Below are 10,992 nucleotides of genomic sequence, written 5' to 3'. Positions count from 1 at the left end.
GCAAATTCTGGACTCCGTCTAGCCAAAGACGTTAAAGAAAGGCGCTTTTGGGAGGCAACCCAATTTTTTTTTAAGTTGCTGTTACTTTGGAGTGATTTTATGTTTAAAGTATAAGTTTGAGTAATTTTGTTATTTTTCATTTGTAGGTTTTGGAAAAGTGACCAAATGAGGCAAAAAAGGCGAAATTTGATCAAAGATCTCAATACCTCAAATTCAGTAATTGTGGTTTTTGATGCATTAAAGAGGTTTAGAATGCATGTATAGATCATTTTACATATGCGTGAATGGTTTATTTTGACATAGAAATGATCTATGATGCATTTTGGGAAATTGGGGTATCATTTGTAAATATTCAAAAGTTGAATTTCTGCTAAATTTTGCAGCAGAAAACGCGTTTTTCAAGAAAACGCGCCACTGAATCGCGTTTTCATAGAATCGCGTTTTCAAATCTGCGCCTATAATTAAGAAAACGCGCCTTCAAAACGCGACAGGAAGTCGCGTTTTCTACCAAGTCGCGTTTTCCAGCCTGTTCAGAAACCAAAAACGCGCCTTCAAATACGCGACTTAAAGTCGCGTTTTCTCACGTAGTCGCGTTTTCGATGCTGCAAGTTTTGTGAAAAAAACGCGACATTCACAAAACGCACCTTGAGGCGCGTTTTCTTGAGCCGCGTTTTCTGAGCCATAAATCCGGATTCTGTCCAGAATGCTCGAAAAAAAAAAAAAAAAAAAAAAAAAAAAAAAAAAATTGTATTCTTTCTTTCCTTCTTTTCTTCTTTCTTACTTCTTTTCTTACCCGCTGCTTGCCCTTTTTCCCCCTTTTCTTTTCTTCTTCATTCGCCGCCGCCAGAAGCTCCGCTGACCCACGACAGTCGCGGCAACTGGCTCGCGCGCCGCCCACCCCAGCTCTTCTCACCGCTGCCTCGGCTCTCCTCGCCAAGGGTGACCACCAGCTCATCTCACCTCCTTCACCCTTGTCATAGCCACCGCCTCCAAGATCCGCCTGAAGCCCCGAAAGCCGCGCACCACCAGATCCAGCTGCCGCAAACTCTTCTCTCTCACAGCCACCACCTTCATCGCACCACTGGCTTCGTATGCACGCGCCTGTCTCAATCTTTTTCTATTATTTTTTTTTATTTTTTTATTTTATTATTGCAGTATGTTTTTATTATTTTTAGTACAGTACGTTTTTGAAAATTTTGCGTGTTTGGACTACCTGACATTTCTATTCCTCCTTAGTTGGGTACTTCTGTGTTACTTTGCTTGTTTCTTTTTACTTTGCTTGATTTTTATTTATTTAGTAGATTGACTTGTGGTTAGTCGTGTGATTTACTTATTGTGTTTAAACTGCTGTACTTTGTATCTAACTGTGGGTAATTTGTTACAGTTGTTTGTTCAATTGGGAGGTGCCTTTAACACTTAAATTTACTTAAACTGTTGTCTATTGTGGTTTGGAGTGATATTTGGAGAAAATGGTGAGACTCAGATCAACCCCAGGGGCTAATCCACCGATGTCTTGACGATTCAGGGGAGTTTCGTTGCTCATCTTCTTATTCACTATATATTTGTTACATTGAGGGCAATGTATACTTTAAGTGTGGGGGAGATTTGGATTTGATTGGAGTTTCTTTAAATTATTGCTTTTCTTATTGTTGTCTTGATGAATAAATGTGGCAACTCACTCTTCTATTGCTGGTTATGATTTATCCTATGAATTTTGTTTAGATGGCAAGTAAACGTATGTTATCTTGGTGAATATCATGAATTTAATGACTTGGTGCAAATTGTGGTTAAATTGTTTAGGCAATATAAATATTTTACTAGCAATTGTTGTGTGGATTAGGCAATTGTTGATCTTAGTTCTCCATATTAGGAGATGACGTGGGCCATGATCTTTAATTATCTGGTTTTCTGGTGCTTTAATTGTGATTAATAAATGACCCTACTCCGCTAGTGTCGTCACCCAGTAACCGGGAGTCTTCACCACAAGTGTCGACTTTCGCGTCAAAAAGTGGCGATATCTATGAGTAGTTAGTCCTGAAGCTGTGAAAAGTTGAGTAACTGGGCTCTTTCATCTAAAAATGTCAGAGTTCACGTCAAAAGACTTGAATAGCTTGGGACTGAACATTTATTAGTAAAAAAAAAAAAAAAAAAAAAAAAAAAAAAAAAGAGAGAAAAGAAAATAATAAGTAAGCTTATGATCATGTTGGCCTGCCGATCCTTGTTCTTCAATGTTGAGATTTTTGATTTTCAGTTGACCCAATTGCTAACTTTTGCTAGTTTAATATTTTGATTTCTTAGACGACTTAGCCATGAATTGGACGAGTCTATGATTTCAGGAGCTAACCGGGAGAAATATGTCTTGACACTTAGCCACTAAAACTTGATTTTGGGATAAGCGTAGCTTGGCAGTAAATGAAATGAGAGTTAGCCATTGTTGAATTTAGTTGTTCCCATGCTTGAGGACAAGCATGATTTAAGTGTGGGGGGAATTGATAAGGTGTTAATTGTTAGTAATTTTATTGTTAATATTCCTTTTTATCCTTGCCAAATATTGCTTTAATTTGCTTTAATTGTCAATATATATTTATATTTGGTATTTGGATATAATTTCAGAAATTGGAGCAGAAACCTCTTGAGAAGATTATTGTGAAGCTTTACACAATTCTGGTGCAAACCAACGAGAAAGAATGGAATTGCATTTGGGAATTCAATTTGGCTGGCCAACATCTCAATTAGGTGGGGACCGCGAAGACTTGACCATTGTGTAAAGACCATTTCCTTTCTTGATTCACGGTGCCTTTGTGGAAAGTAGCTTTTGCTTTTGTTTTCGGTGGAGTTGATTAGGTAGGGAAAGGAATGTTTTCTTTGGTCAGCGTAGAGTGAAGTTTGGAATTGGTGTGTTTTATGGGGGAAGCCGCACATTTGGCCAGAGTCAGTTTTTCTTCTTCTCTTCCGTCTAGGCAGAGAAGTTTTAGTTTTGGGGTGAAGATTTCTTGCGTGTCTTGTTTTCTTCCGTCTCTTCCATGAAACTATTTTTATTGTATTAGACTACAGAGAATACAATTCTTATTTTCAATTATTAGTAAGAGATAAATGTCTTTGAGTTCAATTAAATTGCGTGGGAATTTTCTTATGAGGCGTGGCTAATTTTCTCATCTAGTCAAGGATCAACGCGAAGACGCAGTCCCAAATATCTGTGAGATCTAATTAATTTTACGTGTTCCTTAATTTGTTAATATTTGCATGCTTTCTATTTTAATTTCCATGGGATTATTTTGTTAGTTGGATATCAAGGGCCCGATGTGCAATTTGACTTATTAATCTCCTGTCAAATTAATCAATTAAATCCGTAATTGTTTAGTCGGTTAATATTAGTGACAACTAGTATTTTCACATACTAGGAGAACATGCAATCTGATTTAAATAACCCTCGTAGCGTGTTATTAATTTGGGTTAGGCTTTTCTAGTTTTTAATGCAATTAGGAAATTAATTCCTACGGTCGTACCTAGGAGTATTTCCTGGTTAGAGGTAATCAACGGTCGTACCTTGGTTATCAATAAATTAAGGAAAAGCTGGTCGTTAGAGTTTTTCGGCGACTATAACTAGCCTATTAATAAAATTAAGTGAACCTTCTTTGCATCAATGATAAGATGAATGGACTGTGTCTGCGTAGTTGTATCCTTGGCTAGAATTTACTTATTATTTATTTGATTGCTATTTAAATTTATCCTATGGCTTTTGCATGATGTTCAAAATTATGAATTTTGTATCTGTACGTTACTGTTAAGTTTAGTTTTGTGTATATATATATAAAAGCAGTTTAGTTGTATGGTTTAGTCAAACAAGCTTAGTTGGTATAATTTATTGATAGACGATTTATAGCTATAAATCCTTCAAAATAATTCCAAATGGAGTTCCATTTAACATATATATGCATTTCGTATTGCATCAGTACAAGATATTATCCAATCTCAAAAGTCTAAATACGTATTTGTAGGTTTAAAAGAATTAATATTTTCGTTCAAAATGAAAGCCCAAATATGACCGGATATATCTTTGATACTACCACAAGTGCAAAGAAAAGAAAAGAAAATTTTGCCACAATCTTTTTTGAATTTTGTGGAAAAAGAAACAAAATGTCATTTTGAGGGCATTTTGGAATACAAGTAAAAGAAATTGTTGGACTTAAAGCATACTGGTGGCGTTTGGTTCGCATATCGGAATCGAATTTGGATTCGGAATTGGATATCCTGGATTTGGAATAAGGTCATTCGTTCCAATACATTTGTTTGGTTCAAGTACCTGGAATGTGTATCATTACTATAGTTGATGTTTGGTTCGTCGACTATTTCGGAATGGAATATAATAAATATATTATAAACCACATCGTAAATGATAGTTATTGGCTCTTTGTAAATGGGATATAAGAAATTTTCACTAATTAAATATATTAGTATAAATGTATTAGTAAATTTAGTCTAACTAATTAATAATTTCTATTAGTAAACATTTATAATTATTAGTATAATTGATAATATTAATTATATTACATAAATTAATATACATTATATAATACATATAACTAATAATAATATTATTATAAGTTTGTAACTAATTAAATTAAATATTATATATATAATTAAATATAAATATACAAATGTTATAATATAAATATATAATTAATTATATAATATATACTAATATTAATTATACTAATATTTTATATAAATATAATATATATTACATATTAAATATAGTTATTATTATATATTATTATATTTAAAATAATAATTATAATTATAATTATATAACTTATTAATATTACATACATGTATATATTATAATTATATGCACATATAATATATATTTATAAATATACATATATATTAAAAATATATTATTATATAATATTAATAAATTTATAATATATATTATATAAGTATAATTATATTTAACTAAATAATTATATAATATAATAATATCATTATTATAAGTTTGTAACTAATTAAAGTAAATATTATATATATAATTAATTATAATTATACAAATGTTATAATATAAATATATAATTATAATTATATAATATATAAATATTAATTGTACTAATATTTTATATAAATATAATGCATATTAATATTAGTTATAGTTATTATTATATTTAAAATAATAAATATAAATATAAATATATAATTTATTAATATTATATACATGTATATATTATAATTATATGCACATATAATATACATTTATAAATATACATATATATATGATAAATATATTATTATGTAATATTAATAAATTTATAATAAATATTATATAAATATAATTATATTTAACTAAATAATGATAATATATATTTATATAATATACTAATATTATAATAAAATATATAATTATAATATATTATATATATGTATATACTATATATTATAATATCAATATCAATATCAATATATAATATATATAAATATTAATTATACTAATTTTGGAATCACACTTGGGTTTTGGACAAAACCCACCCTTTTACTAAGGAATGGAGGGATGCCAAATTTTTAGAAATCATTCCAAAATTTCAATTCTCATATCAGTGAACCAAACACCAATTATGGAGTTTATTCCATTACTTCATTCCGATACCTTTTTACCAAACGCCCCCACTGAATAATTGAACAATATTACAACTGATAACTCACCCATAATGGGATGAAAATTAACATGTGAAACTTGGATATAACACATCTGAAGTTTTTTATTTATGAGGTCTCAAAATTGATTAGGCAATCAATTAAAAAGGCGAAACATCTAAAGTGGTTAAGGTTGAAACGTTTAAAGGTGCGACTGATTCCCACTTCCGCTCAAACACCGAAAAAAGGAAAAAGAAAAAGGAAATGATAAAAGAAAAAAAATATTTAGTTAGTTACTTATGGAGGCTGAACTGATTCCATTCTCTCATTTGCTGGAATTATTGAGGCAACCCAAGCAAGAAATTATTTTTAAACTCATATTTTTTCTTCCCAAATTGCTTTAACCAGAATTCGTACAAGTTCAGTACGCTCTAGTTTTCAGTAAAAACTCACAATTATCTATGTACTTCTTTGTTTCCTTCCACTCTCTTTATATATCTATATATATATATATATATATATATATATATATATATATTGCAAGTTCTTATTGTGCAAAAAATTTCTGCCAAATACTTCAGTAATGAACTAATTTGGCTTTACAAACCAATTTTAGCCAAGCTCCTCAGTAATTTTCAATTACTTTAAACTACATAGGATTTTAATTTTGTCAATTCTTGTACAAATAAGAAGCCATTTAATTACAAGTTTTCCTTAAAAACACGAGCAGGACATAGAAATCAAAACAGTGGTTTAAACTGAATCTGCTTATCTTCTTTAAGTACAATAAAAAAAAAACCCAATTATGAATTTTGGTCCAAATTCATGCCCAATTATGGGATGTATATATTTTTTTTTGAAAAAAAAAACTCCATGGATCAACATCATCTCGAACTGCTAGCTAAAATCTGAAAGTTTTACACATTACATCTAGCTTCAATTTTGGGAACCCAATTTTTAGGTTTCCAAACCACACAACCAAAACAAAATTGACAAAATAAAAATAATGATCAAGTAAAATAAAAACCAAAAAAAAAAGGTCCACCAAAAAACTTCCGTAGGTATACAAAGATTCGATGGACAATTCAATTGACGTTCGAAATACTACTCACAAATACTACTAACTGCTACTAGAAATTAACGTTCGAATTACTAAACCAAAGTAACCAGTATTATGTACTTTTGTGGTATTCCCAGAACAACTGGATTGAATTTGGATACGAACAAACTTACTTTCTTTTCCATGACTAACCCCAGTGCCGGAATCCGAATCTATCATAGTAGCAGTATCATGCATGAGCATCGGTTTCATAGAGGGAATCCATATTGACAAAAGTCTCCTCTAAATTATCCCAATCTACAAGAGCCCAATCTACAATAGAGAACTGGAACTTTTCCCTTGGCATTATCACTTGCATTCGCGGTTTCTTAGACCCAAAACAACGTTCCTTGATGGGGTTGGGGTGCCTTTTCTTGAACCCTTTCTTGACTGCCTGAAGAATTTTCTTGTCAGTTTTGTTTTGACAACGTTTCATGGCTTCGTTGAAGCAGACAAGTGAAGCTTAGCTTTCTTTTTTTTTTTAATGCGACTGGATTAGGGTTTGGAACTCTGGGTAGTTAGAGCTTTTTTGATATTTATAGCTGGTAGATGAGTTTGGCGGGTAGTAGGGTTTAGGGAGAAGACAGATAAAACGTAGTGACATGAGAGACTAGATGAGGAAAGTTTTCAACTTTTTTTAAAAATATTTTTTTGGTAAGTGGGAGATTTTGTTTTCAACTTAATTATCTGCTAAAGAATGAAGATAATTTGGAAATTAATTATTGTACTATTAATGTCACAATCTATATTTTAGTTCTAGAGCCATTTTTTGAATAAAATGCCAAAATTACTTTTTCCAAGTCCAAATTGCATTTGGACTTGGGCGGGTAGTTTTGTCATTTTAGCATAATTCGTCAGTACTAGTTGGATCCATCACTTTGGAATTTTGGAAAATTAATTTGGGATATAATTTCACATAAGTTATACTATTAGAGTGTCATTTTACTGTCTCAATATACATTTAACATTTTAGTGTCTTATTCACATGAAATTAATATGTTTTACTTAAGACTTTCGTTTTCTCAGGTGGGCTTATTTAAGGAGATAATTACATACAAAATTATAATAAGATGTTTTTGTCCCAAACCCAAAAAGTAAAGTGGTTTAACTTAGTTCTAAGACAATTCTAAAATGTGTGAATATTTGCTGCATATGTTTAGTGGAAAAAAAACACAAAAAGATAACCTTTGTAAATATTAGGAAACCAAGAACCCTTGATTCTAGGATAATTAATTTCTCCTATTATCTTTGGGAACAAAAATGTGACCTTTGTCCTTCTGTTTTAAACTCCAGTAAATCTCAAAAGAGTGTGTAGTATGCTGCCACGTGGTGAATAACAAATCTGACCAATCATGATTAACCTCAGAGCTTGGGCCAATTTGGCTAATAAGTTTTTTGCCAAGTTTGTCTATTACAAATTTTTTAACAATTTTAATTATAGTAATTTCAAAAAACTTCTCAAAATTTTTAAACTATATATTTCAAAATATTTAAAAATTTACACACTTCAAAAATTTTTCTTACAACTTCTACAGTGGAACCGAGTTTTTTGACTAAGTTTTTTAACTACTAGTTTTTTAACAACTTTAGCTACAGGAATCCAAAAAAACTTAACAAATTTTTTAACCTACACACTTCAAAATATCTAATACACAAAAAATTTCCTCTTTTCTTCTTCTTTCTCCCCCACCCCGATCCACCACACCTTCATCGCCGGCCACCACCTCCGCCGCCGCTTCCGGCACCGGCCACCTATTCCGGCACCGGCATTCCCTTTTTTTTTCCTTCCTTTCTCCCTCTCGCCTTCCCTCCCCTCTCCCCCTCCCCTCCCTGGCCACCCTCCCACGCGACCAGATATCAGGTTGCGATCTCGTCATGCGACCAGATTGGGCAAAGGGGGAGAGGGAGATGGAGAAGAGGGGGAGAGAAAAGCTAAAAAAAAAAATTTAAAAAACTTCCGCTGCTGGTTCTCTGGCTTCGGGAGGGAGAGGGGAAGGGTAGAGGGGGAGAGGGGAGCAGAGAGGGAGAAGAAGGGAAGAGAAAAAGAAAAAAAAATTTCGGCGTGCAGGCTGCTGGTTCTTCAACGAGGCAAAGGTGGCGGGGGAGGGAAGAGGGAGGGGGAAGGAAGAAGAAGAAGAGAGGAAAGAAAAGAAAAAGGAAAGAAAGAAAGAGAAAAAGAAAGAAAAGAAAAAAAAAATTGGTAGGACCGTGGCTGCTGGGGAGGCAGAGGTAACGAGGAAAAGGAAGGAGGAAGGAAGAAGAATAGAGGAAAGAAAAGAAAAAGGAAAGAAAGAAAAAAAAAGATAAAAACAAAGAAAAACAAAGAAAAGGGAAAAAAAATTTTCATCTTAAAAATTTGGGAAAATCGTCCAAAACGTCCCTCACATTTTGTAAAATAACTTTTTTCGTCCCTCACTTTTAAAAGTGTAATTTTATGTCCCTTACATATTCACATCGGTCAAATTTAATCCCTAACTAGGTTTCCAATCATTTTTTTGCCAGAATCCATCACGTGCAAGGCACGTGATCATTTTTGAAGGGTAAATTTGTCAAATTATATTTTACATAATCTAATCTATAGTCTTCCACATTTTATAAAACAAATTTTTGCGTCCCTCGCATTTTATAAAATAATTTTTTCATCCCTCACATTTCACAAAATGAATTTCTTCATCCCTCACATTTCAAAAAATGAATATTTCCATCCCTCACTAATTATGTGTGTGAGGGAAACCCTAAAAAAAAAAAAGTGTGTGAATACATTTTGTTTAAACACATGTATATGTCTATTTGATTTTACTTAATAATACGAATAGCATAAATATATGTATGTGTCTATTTGATTTCACTTAACAATACAAATACCATATATTATACGTGATCATTTGATTTCATCTGGTATTAGTTAGTAAAAAATCTTGCATTCATTGTCAAGTTGTCCAATAAAGCTATTTTCGGTCAAAATACAATAAGAATACGCAAATTAAGGTTCTATTGGTAAATATTAGTCATAATCATACAAAAAGAGAAGATAGCCCACAAGTTGGGCCCAATTACATACATGTGTTTATGCTATTATTATTAAGTAAAATCAAATAGACATATACATGTGTTTTAAAAAAATGTATTCATACACATAATTAGTGAGAAATGAAAAATTCATTTTTTAAAATGTGAGGAATGGAGAAATTCATTTTGTGAAATGTGAGGGACGAAAAAATTTATTTTATAAAATGTGGAGGACTATAGATCAGATTATGTAATATATAATTTGACAAATTTACCCTTCAAAAATGATCACGTGCCTTGCACATGATGGATTCCGGCCAAAAAATGATCGGAAACCTAGTTAGGACTAAATTTGACCGATGTGAATATGTAAGGGATATAAAATTATACTTTTAAAAGTGAGGGACGAAAAAAGTTATTTTACAAAATGTGAGGAACGTTTTGGACGATTTTCCGTAAAAAATTTTTCCAAAAACTTCTACAGTGCACTACAGTAAAGTTTTAGATAAACTTCTAAAAAACTCAGGTTCTAAACGGGGCCTAAGTTACAGTAAAATTTTAGACAAACACCCAAAAAATTCATTTGCCAAACGAAGCCCTTGTTTGTATTTTCTTTCCTTCTCTTTTACTCTTCTCTTTTACAAATTCTTTTGCTATGAACTCGGTGACATGTTTATACTTTTCCCTAGCCAAATGTTTGAAGTTGTAACTACTAAACAATTTGTTATATTTTTCTTGCCAAGTTTTGTCACCAATTGCCTTTAATTTAACATAAGTTGTAAAATTGTAGTCTGAAGGAATTTAATTATGTCACTAAACTCAGCATATCTTGGTGTATTCTCCTAAATAAAGTTTTGGCACTTTATACCGTTCTTTTTCAACACTTATTTTTTTTCAAGATTTTTTCCACTAAATTCCCCTTTTCAGTTCAAACTTAGTCCATCTTATTGAAATCAAATTGAACATTATATATATATATATATATATATATATATATATATATATATATATATATATATATATATATCTTAGGATTGAGAACAATTATACAAGTGTAAGTGTGTGTGTGTAAGTAGATTTGATTTTTTTTTTGGTGGCTAAAATGTATGTTTTAGATATGAACTTTATATTAAACTCAATTGATAACTTGTTGTAATGCAAAAGAAAAAAAAGAAGATGATCAATTTAATTTAAACGTTGAAATTTTTGATGGAGTGTTTAATTGTCAATGTAAGAGAACAAACGATTAAAATCATCAT

The sequence above is a fragment of the Coffea arabica genome, chromosome 10e (assembly GCF_036785885.1).
Source record: "Coffea arabica cultivar ET-39 chromosome 10e, Coffea Arabica ET-39 HiFi, whole genome shotgun sequence".
Taxonomy (NCBI): domain Eukaryota; kingdom Viridiplantae; phylum Streptophyta; class Magnoliopsida; order Gentianales; family Rubiaceae; genus Coffea; species Coffea arabica.
The sequence above is the reverse complement of the archived record's forward strand: the minus strand, read 5'-3'. Positions refer to the sequence as shown.